At 37.8% G+C, this 21,318-nt stretch overlaps 1 protein-coding gene across 1 annotated transcript in view; it reads right to left on the reverse strand.

The window, feature by feature from the left end:
• LOC112054229 (zinc finger protein ZFPM1-like) overlaps positions 1–18,712 on the reverse strand; it is a 53,502-nt gene extending 34,790 nt beyond the window's left edge. Inside the window, exon 1 of the mRNA XM_052889306.1 lies at positions 18,342–18,712. The gene's annotated coding sequence lies outside the window, so the exon portion shown is untranslated. The remainder of the gene's footprint in view (positions 1–18,341) is intronic.
• Positions 18,713–21,318: the final 2,606 nt, after the last annotated feature.

Raw genomic sequence — 21,318 nt, forward strand, 5'->3', positions numbered from 1 at the left:
TTACCTCACCCCATCGCCCGCTAAGTGACTTTGAGCTTTTTTGAGCCTTTTAGACGTACGGAACTCCAAAAATAAGAAGTATGGATGTATTCAGTTGAATAGTACTAACACACCCTATGTGAAAAAAAATTCACACAACTAAGATGTGCCCCCCCAAACGATAATTAGTTTAACAGTGTTCGAGCCGCCACAACCCCCCTACGGATTACGTATGTGTGTGTGTAACCCCCCTACCCTCACTATTGAGAAAAATATACCGGAAAATTGGACACGCGGTTTTATTAAGACGCCTTTGGGGTATGAAGTAAAATCAGTAAAACGGTGTTTAGTTTAAACACGGGTTTTAAGACCACAATATCTTTTCGATCGGGGATTATCGTTCTACCCACGCCCGTCTTAACACATTTTTTCCGGTTAATTGGAGAAGAATATTCCCTATTTTCCTTCTTATAGGTAAATAATACTGTATAAGAATTGCGTAAATTTGTAAATACCTTTGTTTAAATGATATAATTTTATATTTGTTATCGCCGCGTTGGCCGCTTTTAAATTTACATGTTTTTAATAAATAGTGTAGGAAATAGTAGTCTGTGACGGATATGACGTCGATCGATATCGTATTGACTTCAGTGTGCTCGTGGCGTTCGAGCCGTCCACATCTCTTGTTGTGTGATTCTTTATGGGTTACTTGGGATAGGCGGGGAGAGTGACTTGAGTGGAAAAGGGGAGTGTTTGATATCAGTCAAAGGATCCTTTAACCCTACCCACATCTTTCACAAGTGCGTGACTCCACTCAAGGTCATTCTCTGCCATTCTAGGGTCTTATTTTGGTTACAGTTTGATTTGTTAATTAAGTTGTCCTGACAATTGTTGTGAAATTGAAGTTTTCTTATATTTGTAATCACTTTTGAGTTCTATAATATATTTATTATTTTTTCTTCTCACGTTGTTATTCTTAGTATGGTATTTTATTGTTTTTCCCTTTTTAATTTTAGTTAATTGTAATGTATTATTTTAAGTTTAAGTTATTATTCTTGTTTATTTTAGTCAATAAGGTTGTTGTGTGCTGTGTTTGTGGCGCTGCATGCTCTTTTTATTTAAAGAGTATGTAGCATTATGCTGAGTTGGATCCCTTCACTTGGTTATGCCTCACATCGCAGGATATTGTCAAAGAACAAATTGTGTTGTTTGCCATAATTCTCTAATAAAGCTTTTTTTCTTTCTTTCTTCTTTCTTTCTATTTTGGTCACTAGCGAACGACCGAGACTTCTTCCGCGTGGAAATCATTGTTAACTTTCAACACCTACTTCACACACTTTAGGGGTTGAATTTTAAAAATTCTGGAATCACATTATATTTCGTATTTTTTTTTTTGATTTATGAACAAATTTTTAAAACTGTAACTCTAACAATGAAGGACTTTCCATACAAACTTTCGTCCCCTATTTTAACCTCTTAGGGGATGAATTTATCAAAATCCTTTCTTAGGGGATGCTTACGTCATAGTAGCTTTATGCATGCAAAATTTCAGCCCGATCGGCTTAAAATTGACAAAGTTTGATACAAATTTTCATCCCCAATTTTATCCCCTTGGTGGTAGAATTGATCAAAATCCTTTATGTCTACGTCATAACATCTAACCCGATCCGTCCAGTAGTTTGGGCTGTGCGTTTATAGATCACTATGTCAGTCAGTCACCTTTGAGTTTTATATATTTTATTACAAAAAAGATATGGTAAATAATATTTTTCAACGAAAAACATTAATTATGTCTCCTTCTTCTTCTACTTTTAAGCGAAGTCCCAGTAGGTGGGATCCAATAGGTATAGAATGAATCAGAATCAGAATCGTTCATTTGCAAGAAACATTAAATTTAGTTCAACAAAGACGTTCTTATGTATTAGGTGATAATGTTTCACCATTAATAGGTATACAAATGTTTAATTAATAAAATTAAAATTATACATATAAGTTAAAATTAAATGACATTAAGTTTAAAAGAAATATAATTCTTCAATGGAGAAGTAACATTTTTGTATCAGAAACTTTTTAAGTTTTTCTTTAAGTGTAGGTTCTAAATCGTCACGGTAAGCAGTGAGTTTTTGCATCTATGAGTTGCACGCCGCATGGTAACAAGGATAACTTGTTTATCTTAATTAATTTGAACTCAATAATTATTTCGTTTGAACTCTGAAATTATCAACATTTCGGGATTATCGGAATTCGAGTTTAGGCAGGAAATGTGGATAAGGAATAAGGATATACCAAATTAAACTGAGAAGCATTAAAATTGGTCGCTAAACGGACCTCATATGTAGGCTCAGAAAAATTCAATTAGGCTTAGTTTACAAGCGCAGTGTTGGTCGACCCCCCCACCAGGTGGACTGACATCAAGCGAGTCGCAGGGATTCGCTGGATGCAGGTGGCTCAGTATCGTGATGTTTGGAAGTCCCTACAAAAGGGCTATGTCTTGCAGTGGACGTCCATCGGCTGATATGATGATAATGACGATGAAACAAGCCCTTTTGAAACGTCATGTTATGTCATGATTTAATTAATTGTGGTAATTAAAGTCGAAAACTTCGAGATGAGCCCACAACAAACTCAGAGCTACTCAACAGGCGATGAAGCGAACTATGCTCCATGTGTGAGCCATGTTTCGGGATAAAAAGTAGCCTATATATTGCTCCATAATCTCCTCTATCTTCCAGTGAAATTTCCATTAAATCGGTTCAGCCGTTCGAGAGATTAGCCCGGACAAACAGAATGACAAACGAAAATTTTATAAAGTTTGATTGTGTTTTAGTATCGTATAAATAACTTTAAGCACTAGAAAAAACCCGGTTATTTTGAAATGGCAGACAGATACTTTAATTTTACATATGTATTGATTATTGTCTGTGTGATACAATCAGATATGAGGATATCCGCATAAGAACCAAAATGACCGACATAACTCAGCAAGTCGCGAAGCTGAAGTGGCAATGGGCAAGGCACATAGTTTGAAGAGCCGATGGACGTTGGGGTCCCAAGGTGCTGAAATGGCGACCCCGCAATGAAAAGCGCAGTGTTGGTCGACCCCCCTCTAGGTGGACTGAGGATATCAAGCGGGTTGCAGGGAGCCGCTGGATGCTGGCGGCCCGAGACCGTGATTTTTAGAAGTCTATACAAGAGGCCTATGTCCAGCAGTGGACGTCCATCGGTTGATGATGATGATTGATTATTTCTATCTTGTGCGAGACCTATCTTTATACAGGGTGCTGGGGAGTATCTATACTAATCTATACTAATATTATAAAGCTGAAGAGTTTGTTTGTTTGTTTGATTGAATCCGCTAATTTTAGGAACTACTGTTCCGATTTGAAAAATTCTTTCAGTGTTAGATAGCCCATTTATCGAGGAAGGCTATAGGCTATATATTATCCCCGTGCTCCTACGGAAACGGGAACCACGCGGGTGAAACTGCGCGGCGTCAGCTAGTTTCTCATAACTCTGGGTTGATTTTCTTTACCGAAAATTTATTAAAAATGTTCAAGGAACATTTGTTCTAAAATTAATATCTTCGGGGTAAATAATATATCTTAAAATTTGTCCCTTATACGCATCGTTATAATTATGACGTAGCCAAGTTTTACGTGTTTTAAAATGCAAGGATAGATAAAGGCGTGTTTTATATGGATAATCGGAATTATTTGAATTACTTTGTATGAAAACATAAAAAGTTTTTATTTATTAGTTAAAAAAATATTAATTATACAGTTCGGCTCCTATAAGTGGACTCATCAATGCCTTGAAGTTATGGAAAATACTCCCTAGCACCCTGTATATCTAAAGTCCTATTTGAAAGTCAAAACTGTCATAAACAGGAAAACGTAATGTAGCTAAGTCGCAATTAAGTCATCATCTGGGTTGACCCATCAATAAATAGATTCATTAGTTTGTTATCAGTGCAAGTATTGTAAGTTATCAATAGTCAGAGGTCAATTGACATACATTGATTTGGATGACGGATTTACAAGAGGTCCTGGGTTCGATCCCCGGCTGGGCCGGAGGTTTTCTTAATTGGCGGGAAGCTTCGGCCGTGGTTAGTTACCTTGTTAACTTTGACATACATTGATTTGGATGACGGATTTACAAGAGGTCCTGGGTTCGATCCCCGGCTGGGCCGGAGGTTTTCTTAATTGGCGGGAAGCTTCGGCCGTGGTTAGTTACCTTGTTAACTTTGACATACATTGATTTGGATGACGGATTTACAAGAGGTCCTGGGTTCGATCCCCGGCTGGGCCGGAGGTTTTCTTAATTGGTGGGAAGCTTCGGCCGTGGTTAGTTACCTACCAGCAAAGACGTATTAAGCGATTTAGCGTTCCAGTTCGATGTCGTGTAGAAACCGAAAGGGATGTGGATTTTCATTCTACTCCTAACAAGCCCGCTTACATCGAAGCGTTTGCGATCGTAGAAAGAGAATAGATACGAGTGCGATACGATACGAGTACGATACGATACCTAAAGCCATCGCTCCCGGTCACTATCATTAACTGGTAGTGGTCATTAAAACATTTAACATTATCACCCTAAGTCCGCCAACCTACAATGGAGAAACATGGTGGGTCTAAACTCCATAACATATCCGTTTTCTATTACCACCGAGGCCTGACCTTGTAGGCTGTCAATCAAAATAGGATAAAAGATGATTTTTAAATAGACGTATTATAGTAGGCGTCCACTGATCCGCTGATAGGTATCGGACGCATCGCATCAAACGGATTTTTAATTTTACGGTAGGCAAAATCCGTACGATGCGCATCAGTGGACGCACTTGTATGAATCTCTATACAAAGAATATTTAAATCCATCTAATGCGATGAATCCGATACGTACGATGCTGATTTGTGGACGCTTGCCATTATTTTCACGGCCTGCCCTGGTGGGAGGCTTCGGCCGTGACTAGTTACAACCCTACCGAGAAAGACGTACCGCCAAGCGATTTAGCGTTCCGATACGATGTCTGGTAGAAACCGCAAGGGATGTGGATTTTCATCCTCCTCCTAACAACTTAGTCCGCTTCCATCTTAGATAGCATCATCACTTACCATCAGTCGAGATTGTTGTCAAGTCACTTGTAAAGAATAAAAAAATAATAATACGGATACAAACGTAATAGCAAGAGGTTATAGAAGCGACCTCTAAAATGTATTTGACCTCTGACCTTAAGTAAGTCTATATGCTAATATTTCTATAGACTAATCTTAGAAAGACTAAAGGTCCAATGCCTTGTTTATGCCCCTCGTTCAGGAAGATGAAAAAGGGTCAAATATTTATTACTAACCCGCTGCTATACTAGCAAGCTTCCACGACTTTCTCTATCGTAAATGATAATGGGACCTGCTTCAAAGATGTATTTCAGTTATTTTGATTTTAACACGAAATTACTTAACCGATTTTCATGAAAATGTAATGGAACTAATCTGGAAGCATACACTTCCAAACAAAAAAACAATTTTCAAAATTGGTAAGTAAATGACGAAGTTATGAAGTAACAAACGCAAAAAAATACATACGCGTCAAATTGAGAAACTCCTCATTTTTTGAAGTCAAATAAAAATCTTAATACAAAAATTTAACAGACTTCCAACTCAAAAATTTACCTAAACTAAAAAGCAAAAAATAACATCTTACCTATGTGTTACCTTCTGATCAGTTTGAAGGCGGTGCGGTTTTTTGCTTTTTAGTTTAGGTTAATTTTTGAGTTGGAAGTAAGTTGAATTTTTTTGTTAATTTTTTTATTTTTTCATTTTTAGTGTTAGTATACCTACTGAGTGTGAACAAAAATGAATAAGCAATTAGCTAAAACGTTTTTTTTTATGATAAGTACCTAAATCTTTGCCTTACAAGTAAACAAGTACATACATGTCAAACATTCTGTGTTTTCCCTTCCTCTTTGATGACAATCAAAAAAGTATTGAATACTTTCCAAAAAAAAACCATACATTGTATAATTGATGTAGAAATAACCCGAAAAAACCCAAACTATAGTATGCGCGTTATCATCTGAGTCGTCCGGTCATAAAAGTCAAAAAAGATAGGAATGTGCAGCGCGCCTACCTGCGCACCCTAATTATCGATAAACGGCTACCTGCGCACGTGCTAATGATGAGTCAATAATGATTTGGACGATTCTGATTGGATTGGGTATTGATATCACTGTCAATATAACCCAATAGAATTAATTTGGGCACAAGTAAAGGGAGAAGTTGCGAAGAATAATAATACCTTCAAGATAGCAGATGTCGAAAATCACCTCCACCGAGCCATAGAAAATGTCACACGAGAAGACTGGGCCAAATGTGTTAGGCATGCCGAAGAACTTCAAAACAAAGATTTACAAAAAGCTCTAATTAGAGATCACGCGCCGCTTATAATAAATTTGGCAGAAGACGAAGATTCTGATGATGAAGACTCAGATGAAGATTAATTTTATTTAGTTAATAATTATATAATATGAAATATGTATTATATTAAATCAAATATTGTTAATTTTTTTAATTTTGTGAACAAGATACGATAATAAACTTTACTTATCGATAATATGTCTTTCATTGTTACACCCTTCACTAGACGGCTCCATAAGACCCATAAGTGCAAGCGAGATAGATATAGAGAAATGATTTATGGCCCTAAGACTCAGTTGTTAACGCGCGTACTATAATCGGACAAAACCGAGTGCATCCGCAAGTTACTCTAGGTCATTGACTATCCATTATCATCATCATTAGCAACCCATATACGGCTCACTGAGCACGAGTCTCCTCTCAGAATGAGAGGGGTTAGCCCAATAGTCCACCACGTTTGCCCAATGCGGATTGACAGACTTCACACACCTAGAGAATTGAGAAAATTCTCAGGTATGCATGTTTTCTCACGATGTTTTCCTTCACCACGAAGACACGAGATATTTAATTTCTTAAAATGCACACAACTGAAAAGTTGGAGGAGCATGCCCGGGACCGGATTCGAACCTACGCCCTCCGAATCGAAGGCAGAGGTCATTACCACTGGGCTATCACGGCAGGCATGTTGATACAGAATTCTTTACCTCCATTGGTCAAGGTCTAACGTCATAGTACAGTATTTTTTTATTGAAGACAAGTTTTTTTTTTATTTCCTCAGTATTTCCTGCCATTTACAAATTCAACTCTCGTGTGGGTCAAAAAATAGGCACTGGGTTTTTCTGTCTTGAAATCCCAATTCCTTTTTTTTAAGTAGGTATTAGTTTTAGTTTTATTTTAGTTTTATAAGTAGATGTAATTAATTTATTTCAACGCATGCTTATTTTAATAACGTAACGCGTTACGGCGCCACTCTGTCTGGTTTCCTTTTCTCTCACGCATACGACAGCAGGTTTAAAAACAATACAAAACAGTTAAAATCCCAAGTTATTAAAAATCCGGACAAGTGCGAGTCGTATTCGCCTACTAAGGGTCCGTAGAAATTATTCTTCGACATAAATGGAAAACAATATAAATATGCTAATAATTATTATGAATCTATTTGCCAATTAAGCTCTTTCATCAATGATATTAAATGCTGTTAGATGTGTTACTAGCCCATGAAAAATTTGGCGCTCTGTGTTGTAGCAGTGTAGTGTATTATTCGGATTACTTTTTGTAGGGACGTAACCGATCTATAGTATAAAATTATCATTGACTTTCAAACAATGTTCCACTTGACACGGTTAACTCAATTCAAAATTTGAATCACTGCAATATTGCATCCTCTATTCGTCTGAGCTCTTTTTTTAAAAAAAAAAAGAATATTCGCCTTTTTTATATGATCATTGCATTCCCCTCCAACTAGTCGGAAAATACTGTCTTAGGAGTGGGTACGACAATAGACCATGCAAAACAATAAACCATGCAAAATAATAATTCTAATGATAATTAATTCTAAGAAGACTTCGTCGAAGCATTTACATTCTTTTAAACGTTCTCATTAAACAAACTATACCAAAAATTAACGATTTTTTTAAAGAATATTTGCCATATCTAACTAAAACTCTAAAGACTGTATTAGGGGTAGGTACGACAATAGACCAAAAGGGCGGGGATCGAACCACCACCCCTCGGTGATGAGTTTGACGGCTGAGCTATTGAGAAGTTTATTATGTTATATTTATATTTGTTGATATTTGAGTCGAATCCTGTCTTACAATTGATGATGTAACTAAATCAACTTTGCAACAATTGAACAAAATTAGGTAATGTACACAGACGCGTTTAATTACGTCAGTAACCAATCAGGGAAACCGATAATACAGCAGACGCATTCATACGTCATTGTAATTAATTTAATAGGGACTTACTGTGACTCACTGGATATCACAATTCACAAACGAGTATTTAAGGATCCCCCCAAGCCATTTACCTCAATCAATAGCTAACGTTCTAACAGGCAAGATGTCTCTCAAATACATTGTAATACTTTGCGCTTTGCTCGTAACAGTGTACTGCGATTGTGAGTGCAGGGACGAAAAAACTCAGCAATATGTGGAGGATGTTAAGAAATTCCTTTTCAAACTTTCAAAGGATCAGGAATATGCCAAATACCCTATTTTACCTGGTGAGCTGTCCCCGTATGTGTGCAACTGTATCTCAAATGACAGGACTAAAAGGAAGGTCGTAGAAATGCCGGAGGAACTGCATCACGTGCGTTTGCAAAGGAAACCCTCAAGACGGAGACCGTCCAAGCTGAAGGTGATATGCCCATATGGCCACAGAGCGATCCCTGGTTTAAACTTATGTGTACCAGTTTAAGAAAAAAAAACAAAATTTGAAGACAAAAAAACAAGAAGATCAAGAACAAAACAAACGCTAATTTAGAAGAAACAGTCAATTGAAGAATGAAAATTGATTGACCACCATGAAAACCCCGAAAAAGGTATTTTAATTATATTCGTTCACGATATTTGACGAATAAAATAACATAAACAGGCAAACTAAGAAAAAACCAAAAAAAAAATAGAGAAAAAAAAATAATTTTGTAGTGGTACAATTTTAACATTTTTGTTTGTGTTACTTGCGCAAAAAAAAGCCTATAGGGGCCAAATTATTTGTATTTGGTGTAAAAGTCGTGCAGAAAGTGTAAATATTAATTCTGTATTTAAAATTCTCGTTTTAGTACATCAAGTTAGGTAGGTAATCTGCAAAAACTGCTTTTTAAATCCGTAGAAAATCAGATACCGTACTTACTTAGTTGTTCTAACGTTTTATTTAGATTTTTTTTAATTTTCTTATGATTTTGCGACCCTTTTTGGACTAACGTGGTTTTTAGTTTACAATTAAAAAACGAATTGTAAGCGATCACAGTATTACTAGAGTCATTACTTATTTAACAATGACTGTGGATATAAGTTTCGCGTCATTATTTATTTGTTTATAGTACGAGTAGGAAATTCCAACTAATAACGACATTTTTTTTTTTTAAACAAATTTAGTATGTTTGATAATACATTTTAACTAGTAGATTGCCTAAAAACTCCTAACTTACTGACTGACTAGGCAATATTATACTCGCAATATATGTTTTAATATAGATATCATCATCATCATCATCATCATCATCATTATCAACCCATATTCGGTTCACTCCTGAGTTCGAGTCTCCTCTCAGAATTATATACTAAAGAAATATATATAAATAACTATATGGATATACTAAATATGATTTAATACACTTTTCATTCAATAGACATAGGGATGAAAGAGCGCATTTCTTATTCGGATTATAGACCATTAAATATAAGGAAGACATTATGATATTTGTTAATAATATTAAGTTAGTGAATTTATGAAATATGCATCAAAATTACAAAACCGTCTAGATTTAAAATGAAACTAGAGTCACTAATAAATGACGGACTTTTCATAACATTTTCTGTATAATTATCGCAGTAATTTTCATGTTTTAAAAAATATTTTCTGAGTTAATAAAACTAAAATGTGTAATAACTTTTGCAGTAATTAGAAACAAGACTTCGTTATAGCTACGAATTTGTAATGAATTTAAGTTATAAATAATAATTTAAGTTATGTGATAAGAAAGCCATATGAAGCTTTAATAATTTATTAAAAAAAAAATATATTGAACTATTTATAATATCTTGTTTTACTGTTTCCCATTTTATATGTTGTTATTTTTACAAGCTACCAAAGCCGTGATGTGATCCATTTTGCACTTTTGTTATATCAGAGCCCCTATAAACAATGATTTTATTCTATAGATTTGTTACAACCGTCGAAACTGAGGCGGACAAAAGTGGCTAATAATGTCTTAATTTTTGTCGCATTGTAAACGATGAAAGTTATTTAAACATATAATACCTAAATATTGTTTACAATGTCGAGTTGTGTGTTCAGGAAGTGTAAAAACTATCATAAATATATAATGTAAGTAAACACAAAATTGTGCATGTATGCGCTAAGTGGAGTAACTAAATTCGGATCATTCTTTTGCGGTGATTTTGTAGGCATGTAACATATCTATAATAATAATAATAATAACAATAATAATAATTCCAATTTTCTAAGACCAAAATTGCCTCGTTTGCCTGTACATAGACGAAATATGGCGTTAGTGGGGGTTCTAGATCAGATTTTAGGTGAATATCTCGTAACATCTGAGGACCTAAGTGATACGCATTCGATTCTATTCTGTGGAGCCGTTGCGGCGTGTCGTATTGCGGGTGTTAAATTCCCTGAACCACGCACGGTTCCGCAGAGGACGGGTCAAGCACCAGCTTGGCGGACCAGAATCGAAAGGCGTATCACACTGACTAGAACTCTCATAGCTAAGCTAATCTGCTTCAAGGAGGGCAACAATCGCCCTAGAGTTTTGCGATTTGTGAATCAGGCTTTTGCTGGGACTGACACACGTCCGTTCCAGTACTTGGCTTGTGTCACCGAACGCATTGACTTCTTGAAGCAGAAAGTCTATGCATGGGCACAACGCATTAGGCGTATAAAGAGCGCATAGACCGGTATAATCAGAATAGAATCTTCCAAAGTGACCAACGGAAAGTGTACAGGAACTGGGAACGATCCAGTGCCTGTGTGACAGATGGGGAACCTCCGACTTCTGATGCTATGTCAGATTTCTGGCGTAGCATCTGGTCGGCCCCCGTAGGCCACACTGAAGGCGATTGGATGAGTACTGTCAAGGAAGAGTGTGCAATGGTGGAACAAATGATTCCGATATCCATTACTACAGAAAATGTAAGTTGTGCAATTCGTCCGGCGTCAAACTGGAAATGCCCAGGACCGGACGGATTGCACAACTTCTGGTTAAAATGGTTTCGTAGCGCCCATTCTATCTTGGCAGTGCAATTTCAAAATGCCATTGACACTGGATCGCTACCGGCATTTTTAACAACTGGTGTCACGTTCCTGCTACACAAATCCGGAAGTACCACAGACCCCAAAAACTACCGACCGATAACATGCTTACCCACCATCTATAAGCTCCTTACATCCATTCTGTCATCAAAATTAACGATGCATATAAATGCAAATCATATTTTGGCCCCAACACAGAATGGATGTAAGGCCCGGTCTCGTGGTACAAAGGAACTTCTCCTCATAGACACTGCTATTTGCCAACAGGTTCGGCGAAACAGAAAAAATCTCACGGCTGCTTGGATAGACTACAAGAAGGCCTATGATTCGGTGCCTCATTCATGGCTCATGGAGGTCATGCGGTTGTACAAGGTCGATACAACACTATGCTCTTTTCTTGAGTCATGTATGAGACAGTGGATGACAGTTCTTCGTCATCCAGGCGCTTCTGAGTGTTCTGAATCGAATGAACTGATAGGGATTAGGCGAGGTATTTTCCAGGGCGATAGTTTGAGCCCTTTATGGTTTTGTCTAGCCCTTAATCCTCTCAGTACTTTACTGCGGGATTCAGGGCTAGGCTTTCGCCTTCGCAGGGGTGGTGAGCTCATATCCCACTTGCTTTACATGGATGACCTCAAGCTGTATGCATCAAAGCGTACAGACCTAGTGTCATTGCTGAAGATTACTCAAACCTTTAGCAATGACATAAGGATGGAATTTGGTGTAGACAAGTGTGCGGTCATCAATGTAGAGCGAGGAAGGATAGTGAGCTCCGAGAATATAGTTATTTCAGAAACTATCATTCTCAGATCACTCCTTGAAGGCGAGACCTATAAATACCTTGGAATGACAGAAGCACTTGGTATTGAGACAGGGAATATGAAACAGGTAGTGAAGGAACGCTTCTTTGGCCGCCTGAAAAAAGTCCTAAAAAGTCTTTTATCAGGCGGTAACAAGGTGCGTGCCTTCAATAGCTGGGTCATGCCCTTACTCATATACACTTTTGGCATTCTAAAGTGGACTCAAACCGAACTGGATTCCCTGGACTGTAAAGTCCGCAAACTGCTGACGTCATACCGGATGCATCACCCCCGTTCATCTGTAATGAGATTGTACATCCCACGCAAGTGTGGAGGACGTGGCTTCTTAAACGCCAAGAACCTCCATAATCGTGAGGTGTGCAATCTCAGAGATCATTTTCTCAAGATGAATGTGAGTATGTTTCAGGATGTCGTTGCAGTGGATAAGGGACTTACCCCGCTATCCCTAGGCAAAGAGAACTGGCGCAAGCCTATAGTAATTAGTAACTCAGATCGTGTGGCAATATGGAAGAGCAAGGAGTTGCATGGACGATTCTACAAGGCCCTTACTGGGCCGGATGTAGATCAAATAACATCTGTATCTTGGTTGCAATTCGGTGACCTCTTTGGGGAAACCGAGGGTTTTGTCTGTGCAATTATGGACGAAGTTATAAAGACGAGAAACTACCGGAAACACATTATGAAAGATGGCACTCTAGACATCTGTCGAGCGTGTCATCGTCCTGGGGAGTCCCTCAGGCATATTGTGTCCGGGTGTTCTCACCTTGCTAACGGCGAATACTTGCACAGACATAATCAAGTAGCCAAGATAATCCACCAACAGCTTGCTCTTCAATATGACCTTATCGATTTTGAGATGCCTTACTATAGGTACGACCCAGCGTCAGTTCTTGAAAATAGCAGTGCATTGCTCTACTGGGACCGAACGATTATCACTGACAGGTATATTGTAGCCAATAGACCTGATATAGTGCTAGTCGATCGGTCAGTGCGTCGTGCAATAATTGTTGATATTACAGTTCCACATGACGATAATCTGGTTAAAGCCGAAAAGGAAAAAGTATCAAAATACTTGGACCTTGCTCACGAGATTACCGCCATGTGGAATGTTGAGTCAACTATTATTGTTCCGATAGTTGTTTCAGTCAATGGTCTTATAGCGAAAAGCTTCGACCAACACCTTAAGAAGCTTTCGCTTAACTGTTGGATCAAGAGTCGGATACAAAAGGCAGTGATTCTTGAGACGGCGCGTATTGTGAGGAGGTTCCTCACTCTGGAGCCCTGACCACCGGTTGCTTGGGCACTCAAATGTCCCGCAGCGGGAGGGTGAATTTTTTTTTATAAATTTTTAATAATGTTTTGTTTTTTATACTTATATTGTTAAAAATTTAAAAAAAAAGAAGTAATAAATAAATGAGAGAATAATAATTCGTTTATTCATTTGAAAATGCAAGGTTTACAGTTTGTTCTTTTAGATGCCCTTATACTTTCTACCTTAACAGGTGTATGAATATTAAAAATAATGTTATATTACTAACTGCTTATGCTAACATGGTTTAAGCAAATAAAAAAAAATATAAAAACTAAAAAGAATAAGTAACATGATTTGATTGTGCATTCCCAACAACAATAAAAATATACCAATTTCAGTTTTAATGTTACTTACTACATAAAAGAAGAAGATCATTAATTATTAAACTGTCAGAATATATTATACAATGTCAATATTATTATATAGTATAAAATATCGTTGCCTTTCATTATTTATTTTATTCTGTTTGCTAATAGATATTTGTTTTCATTTAACAAATACATGGTTCATGACATACAGCCTGACGGATGGAAAGCGGAGTCTTATTTTATGATTTGGGCACGGAACCCTAAAAAAGTTGTAAATTTGTTAACCCTCCATGCCATCCCTGCAATATCCCGCTATAGCTAGGCAAGTTCGTTCGTAACACTCCCGATAGTACGCGCGGGCTGGGAGGCGTGTAGCGATGAATGAAATACCCACGACTGCCTCACTTCCCCGCATGCACGTTTTCGTCTTTCCCCACGTCGCCCGCATATCATGGAGTGTCATCAATGAACTTGCCAAGCTATAATTTTAAGTACGTATGGATTCACCGTACCAGGTCAATCGTGTGGCAAAGAAAACCTCCAAGCAAAGTCCTGGACTTTTGACCAATGGTTGTAAGGCTAAGGATATCCTTGACAGTTAACTAACACTCCCCTTCTCTACTCGTGTTGTTCTCTCTGTCTAGCCAAAGTAAGATTCTACTAGCAGCTTTAGATACCCGTTCCAATATAGAACCTGTTACAGTTCTAGTGAGGTCAAGGACTTTAAGTTAATATGCTGGTAATCCTCTCGCACCCACTTCTATGGTGCACAAACTAACCACATAGCCATTTTGAATTAGTTCATTTATTGGGTATATTAATTCACTTTTATCATATGTTTTCTGTGACTGTGGTCCTTCGAAATGTTAATCTATCGGAATGTTAGTCTTCCACGGCACAGTAACACTATTACGTGTTCGTTTAGTTTGTTTGGGAATTACATCGACGCAGTGGTATTCGCTGTGGATTTACAAGATGGAGGTCCTGGGCTCAATACCCGGCTGGGTTTTAAGGTTTTCTTAATTGGCCCAGGTCTGGCTGGTGGGAGGCTTCCCTAACGGTAAATACGTACTGCCAAGCGATATAGCGTTCCAGTACAATGTCGTGTAGAAGCCGAAACGGGTGTGGATTTTCATCCTCCTTTAAATAAGTTAGCCCGCTTCCGTCTTAGATTGCATCATCACTTACCGTCAGGTGGGATTGTGGTCAAAGCCTAACTTGTAAAGTATAAAATTGATAATTTTGAAAACCTCCGATTATCTTGAAATTATTAATTACACTCTCGATCAAGTCATCAATATTAATTCTTCTTTCTCTTTTAGTGTGCTTTCATTTAAGTCCCCATTCGAGTATATTTGTAGACATTCGGTTATTCTCCCCCACTTTCACCCCCACATTTTAAACGGCTAAACCGATTCTCATCAAACATTTCTAAAAACCCTCGCCCATTTGTCACCTTTAATCATCATTATCAATCCATATTCGGCTCACTGCTTAGCTCGAGTCTCCTCTCAGAATGAGGGGGGTTAGGCCAATAGTCTACCACGCTGGCCCAATTGGCACGCAGAGAATTAGGAAAATTCTCTGGTTTTCCTCACGATGTTTTTCCTTCACCGTCATATTAAATTTCTTAAAATGCACACAACTGTAAAGTTGGAGGTGCATGCCCCGGACCGGATTGGAACCGACATCCTCCGGAATAGGAGGCAGAGGTCATATCCACTAGGCTATCACGGCACCTTTATTACAAAAAATATACTAAATCAAAATCGCTTCATCCGTTCGGAAGCTATGGTGCTACAGTCAAACTTGTAACACCCCTCTTTTTACATCGGAGGATAAAAAGGAAACCGAATAATATAACCGCGAAAAGTATAAATTGACAATGTAAGTAAAACTATAAACATATCTCAAACAGTGCGTTTCTTAGCACAAAGTTGCGGTCAAACAAGCCGAGTTATAGCCCCTACGTCACCGCTGGCCGGTCGCTCCCCCAAATAAATGAAATTTAACGGAATGAGGGAAAAAAATCAATACCACCACTACTCAGTATCGGCCACTATCGCCTTCATTTACTGCCCTGATAAAATAATGCCGCAGTGTTGACGCACCTTTACGCTTCCATGCGCTAGTGTGGACTGACCTTTATACGTTAATATTGCAAAATGGGCCTGTGATGGTCATACATGCATCATTTAATGGAGGCTAAAAGTGTGATCATTGGTAATGAACTATTGACACAGGCGAAATTTCACACTTCGTGACACCTTCGGCTGTGGCTAGTTACCAACCTACCGACAAACACGTACCGCCAAGCGATTTCGCGTTCCGGTACGATGTCGTGTAGAAACCGAAAGAGGTGTGGATTTTCATCCTCCTCCTAAAAGTTAGCCCGCTTCCATCTTAGATTGCATCTTCACTTACCATCAGGTGAGATTGTAGTCAAGGGCATTTTAATGAAAATCGGTTCAGTAATTTTATGTTATAATCAAAATAACTGAAATACGTCCTTGAAGACATTTCCATTTTTATGTAAAAAAGATTAATGATGAATATTGGCCATATTTTTTAAATACAATCAATAATTCCCGTTTTCCTCCAAAGAGCCGGAAAGAGTGTGTACGATAATAGTCCAACGAGCGGGAATCGAACCCACGACCAGAGACCCTTTACCATGGCTTCAAATTATTATTCCCTCAGACTCTTCTCGGACCAAGGCTTTTGGAACCCTCATAACTTTAAGTTTAAGTTTTCGACTTTACTTACCACCATTAAATCATGACATAACTTGACGTTTTAAAAGAGCTTGTAAACTAAGCCTTATTGATAATTAAATGAATTTCAAATTTATAAAATTAAAGTATACATGACTGACTATGGGCCTTATTAGAAGGCTCAAAGTCACTCAGGCGATGGAGCTACGCTTGGAGTTTCTCTGCGTGATCGAATCAGAAATGAGGAGATCCGCAGACGAACCAAAGTCACTGACATAGCTCAGCGAGTCGCGAAGATGAAGTGGCAATAGGTAGCACATAGTTCGAAGAGCCGATGGACGTTGGGGTCCCAAGGTGCTGGAATGGCGACCCCGCACCGGAAAACGCAGTGTTGTCGACCCCCCACTAGGTGGACCGAGGATATAAAGCGGGTTGCAGGGAGCCGCTGGATGCTGGCGGCTCGAGACCGTTGTGCTTGGACGTCTATGTCCAACAGTGGACGTCTATCGGCTGATAAGGCATACATGTCAGTTGAAATTCACTTGGACGTAGCTTCCAGTATGAAAACCACGATCTTACGCCGTTTAAGCCAGCGACTTATATATTAATAGCTTGCGCAGATGAAAGAAGCTGATAACATTAGATAGGTATTTTGAAACATAGATTAAGAATAATAGGCAGGAAACGGAACACGACGGTGTCGTAGCCGCTCCGAATACAAAATTCAAAAACGAATACATTCTCGAGTCAGTACGACACGAAGCGTCGATCAGTAACTTTCAATATTATTCAAGAAATATGGCGTGTTATGTTTTAAAATATTTTAAAAACTGTTCACAAAAACTAAAGAAATAAGATGGAGTGTTTTTTTATTGGCAATTATTAATTATTATATTAATTTACGTAATTTAAATTATGAAATGCAAATTATGAAAAAAGTTTGTATATGCGGATGTCAAGAAGACGCGTGACGTTTGTTTTTTTTATGGTTTTCACCGCTTTCACCACTATAAAATGTTTCTTTTAAAAGTTGGTCCGAAACATCCTTCGTGATTGTACGCCTAATATGAAGAATATGTAGAAAATTAACGGAAACGGAAATAAAATTAACATTTTACTTGCTATGTATTATAATAAGCATAGACAACAAACACAATAATATTTAATGTAATTATTTATTATCAATCCATATTCAGCTCACTGCTGAGCTCGTGTATCCTCTCAGAATGAGAGGGGTTAGGCCAATAGTCCTCCACGCTGGCCCAATGCGGATTGGCAGACTTCACACACGCAAAGAACTAAGAAAATTCTCTGGTGGGCAGGTTTTCTCACGATGTTTTTCCTTTACCGTTTGAGACACGTGATATTTAATTTCTTAAAATGCACACAACTGAAAAGTTAGAGCTGCATGTCCCGGAACGGATTCGAACCTATGCCCTCCGGAATCGGAGACAGAGGTCATATCCACTGGGCTATCACTGACTCATACTAATATTATATAGAAGTAAAGTTTCTGGAATTGTAGGAGGTAATCTCTGGATCTACTGAACCGATTTTGAAAATTTTGTTATCATTAATAAGCTACGTTATTTGTGAGTGTAATAGGCTTTACATTATCCCCGTATTCTCACAAGAACAGAAACTATTCGGATGAATTTGCGGGGTTTATTAAAAACAAGACTGGCCGTAAATCCCTTAGCAAAATAGAAAAAAAAATCAAACTATAAGCAGACAAAAAGACTGGACGCCAGTGCACTTTACAAAATAAAAAAAATGGCAAGTGTTTAAATAGTACTCACGGGTAAAGCAAACGTCAAATATTTTGAAAGTTGAGCATCCTACTGCCGCCCAGCGAGGTCGACGAACCCGGCGAAACATACGAACACACAATCCGCCATCTTCCTCGAAACGTCAAATTTCAAATTTCGAACCCACGAACTGTCAAACTCCGTAAAACTTCAATCAAACTTAAATACGCCCCCCCGCGCTTGTTGTCGTCAGATTACTTTAATACTATTTATGTCAATTTACGTAACACAGTTGTATAAAACGGTATAAAAATATTACAAAAAATTATATTAATGATGGCCAAAAACTTGTAAATTAAAACGAAATATAAATATATATTTAATAATAATAATAATAATAATAAAAACGTCAATTCCGCTCCGCTCAGAGTGCGAGCGCCTACTGACTTAAAATTTTTGGGTATAAAAACATGCTACAATAGCCTACGGGAGGCGCGAACCCTCTTGATACTTGGAGGGCACTTCCTCCCTCGCTAACGCGTGCGGAAACGAGCCTTTTTTTGAGGTCGTATGTACGTTTGTTTGAGAAAAATCCTCAAATCTAATCAAACTAATGCTATATACTTAAAACACGTCTAAAATTTACATGATTATTGTTGTAGTATGTCCGACCAGTTTCAAACTTATACGGGGCCCGTAGTCATGAACGTGAATTTTCATTATTATGAACAGCACTCACAACAATTTTAATTTTAATCGAATTTATTTCATTCAAATAGAAATATACAAACAGTATAAATAGCAGTACTACAAGGAATTTTGAAAAATCAAATAATACGTCAGAGACCAGAGAGACAAGAGATTCGCTGAATCGGAGAACCTACTGATAACAGGAAAAAAAATACACCATTTTCTCATTTTTAAATATAAAATACTAACGGACCTCAACCTCCTACTTCCCGTTCTCATGGGAATATGGGGGTAAAATAATGAGTAATACGGGAGCTTATGTTACTCAACGTTAATGTAGATTTCTATTACTGATATATATGATTTTTTTATTAATCTTTTCAGTGATAGACTTGAAAGACTAAAAAAAAATAATAAAGAAATACAACCGAAAAAACATTAAAAGTACCGAAAAAGCAAAAAATAACATCATATTATGTTACATTATCATTATCATATTACCTACTGATCAGTTTGAAGGCGGTGCTAACCCGATGATGTAACCGGAGATGCCTTTAGAGAGTCATCTCGACTTCTCATCTTCTGCCTTCGGAGCCTCGCCGATAGATGCTTCTGCGCTCGCCCAAGTGGGGTGACGCCGCTGAAGTCCCCATTAAGGAGCCTACGTCCTTGCACAAACGGGAAAAGAATCTCCATAAATAAATACTTTAATGGGCCTCGTTAAGGTCATATACCATAGTAGAAAACCATAGCCTATACCAGAGCAATCTGTTATAATCTATACTAATATTATAAAGCTGAAGAGTTTGTTCGATTGAACGCGCTAATCTCAGGAACTACTGGTCCGATTTGAAAAATTCTTTCAGTGTTAGATAGCCGATTTATAGACGAATGCTATATGCTATATATTATCCCCGTATTCTTACGGGAACGGAAACCACGCTGGTGAAACCGCACGGCGTCAGCTAGTTATGTATATAGGCAAGGTTTTGCACTTACCATCCACTGGAATAAATGCCGGCCGGAATCGGCGGCATGTCCTGCTCACCGAAGAAATTCCGAATAATCGGTCTTAACAGAAGAAAAACTGTAGAAACTATTTCTCAACTCAACTTCGACGAATAATTTGGTACTTAATTAATTATTTAGAACTTAATTTTTTTTTATCCTTAAATTATTTAAACAAATATTATACAGTTTAAACATAAAGCGACAACTAATTATTATTAATCTATCTAAAACTAATCGAAAGATTTAAAAAAAATTGTCAAAGAAAGTAAAAAAAGTAGAACGAAAAAGTGAAAGTTTTCAGTATCAAGACTGCCTTGTCGGAGTATCGCACGCATGTGTGCGTGTGAGGGGGTCGGCGGGCGCGGCGGGGGGCGGAGGGGGGTAAAATTTTTCGTTTTTCGCCCACTTTTCCGTCCCGCTCTAGTTTTTCGTCTCCCTCATTTTTTCTTCGCCGGCTTTCTTCCTAGTGCCCCACCACATGTGTGCCGGGGCAGTGCGGGTAAAATCTGCAGAACAAACTCCATTTCCGGTATCAAATATTAAGTGCATTTAAATCTTTATCGCATTAAGTTGATCAATCCAGACTAATATTTTAAATGCAAAAACGGCTTGGCTGTTTACGCCATAATCGATGAACCTCATGAAATTCTTTCATGAAACATTTCGCATACATATTTTCATGAGTACAGTACAGTTACATGAGTTACAGAAGAAATCTATGATTCCCGAGTGACGGAAAAAAATCTATTGATTCCTGTTAGAGATGAAACAAAGCTGCGGGTAATATGCGGGCTAGTGAATAATCGAGTAGTTTCGTTATTATACGCAAAGGGACAAAATACAACAACAACCAGGCTAGAAATATGCTTATTTCTGCTGTTAAATTATTTTTTTAAATTCCAGTAAGACGGTTGATAAAATTAGAGACATAGAGACTTTACACGAATGCCTCGGGCTAACTATGTGCCAGTTGCTAACTATTTTACGTACTTATTCTGTTAACAGGCTAAGTATTTCAAAACAAGATTTGCAATTATCTGTACCTATTATTATAAAGACTTAGAAATTGTGAAGTTGTATAGGGTAACCTCTAATATATCTACTGAACTGATTTTGAAAATTAAAAATTAAAAAATTTAGCAATAGAAAGCCACTTTATTTGCGAGTGGCTATATTTTATCCCCTTATTCCTACGGGAACAGGAACTACGCGGGCAAAACCGCGAGTGTCTGCTAGTTTATAATAATCCAATAGATTTCTTTACTCCGACTACAAGGTAACGTGATTCAATTGTTTGGTATAATAACCCATAGAGACGGAGGTACTC

The sequence above is a fragment of the Bicyclus anynana genome, chromosome 25 (genome assembly GCF_947172395.1).
Source record: "Bicyclus anynana chromosome 25, ilBicAnyn1.1, whole genome shotgun sequence".
Taxonomy (NCBI): domain Eukaryota; kingdom Metazoa; phylum Arthropoda; class Insecta; order Lepidoptera; family Nymphalidae; genus Bicyclus; species Bicyclus anynana.